This window comes from Propithecus coquereli, unplaced genomic scaffold, assembly GCF_000956105.1.
Source record: "Propithecus coquereli isolate 6110/MARCELLA unplaced genomic scaffold, Pcoq_1.0 Scaffold42, whole genome shotgun sequence".
NCBI classification, from domain to species: Eukaryota; Metazoa; Chordata; class Mammalia; order Primates; family Indriidae; genus Propithecus; species Propithecus coquereli.
The window spans coordinates 2,170,919-2,171,725 of record NW_012149952.1 but is presented as its reverse complement, the minus strand read 5'-3'; the positions used below and the strand labels follow the sequence as shown (position 1 = coordinate 2,171,725).

At 54.0% G+C, this 807-nt stretch overlaps 1 protein-coding gene across 6 annotated transcripts in view; it reads right to left on the bottom strand.

The window, feature by feature from the left end:
* Nucleotides 1-807, bottom strand: part of CLASRP (CLK4-associating serine/arginine rich protein) — a 25,408-nt gene that overhangs the window by 7,225 nt on the left and 17,376 nt on the right. The gene's annotated exons all lie outside the window — the stretch shown is intronic.

Sequence of the window (807 nt, the reverse complement as noted above, 5' to 3'; positions counted from 1 at the left end):
ATCATAATTATTCACACTTCACAGCTGAGGAAACTGAAGCCCAGAAAGGTGAAGTCACTTGCCCAGCGTCACACAGCTCATAAAGGAAGGAGCCAGGATCCAAACCCAGTGAGCCCGTGCTTTCACGCACTACCCCGATGGTGCCTCTATGCTGAGGATGATGCGTGACAATCAGTGCTGCTCTTTGACGAACATTTTCCACACCAACCCGACCCCACAGCATGTCATTTAAGCCTCACGGCCACTCTCAATCGCTCTCCTTTAACAGAGACGTGGCAGAGAGGCATGGTCTGCACGGGTGCCAGGCCTACCAGGCTCTCCTTGAGGCCTCCTGACCCAGGCTGAGCTCTCCCCTCCGTGCCAGACTGCCTCATCCAAACCTGTCCCAAGACCTCCACACAGGGACTGGCCTAGCCCTCTCTCTCCTGGTAGGTGACAGTGCCCCGTTTTCCAAAGAAAGAAACTGAAGCTCAAAGAAGGGAAGTCACTTGTCCAAATTCTGACGGAGAGAAAGCGGCCAAGCAGTAGAACCGGATCAGAGTCCAGGGCCAGGCCTCTTGGCCATCCCTGGCAACAGTCTTATGCCACCACCACGCTGGCACCCGAGGAGTCCAGCAAGAGCCCCCAGTTCAGAGGGTGAGGGGAGCTGCTGGCAGGGGAAAATGTCCACATGCCCCTGGAGGCCATTCCCACTTCTAAACCTTCACTCAGGCCATTTATTTCTTTTTTTTTTTTTTTTTAAATAGAAACAGGGTGTTACTCTTGCTCAGGCTGGTCTCGAACTCCTGACCTCAAGCGATCCTCCCG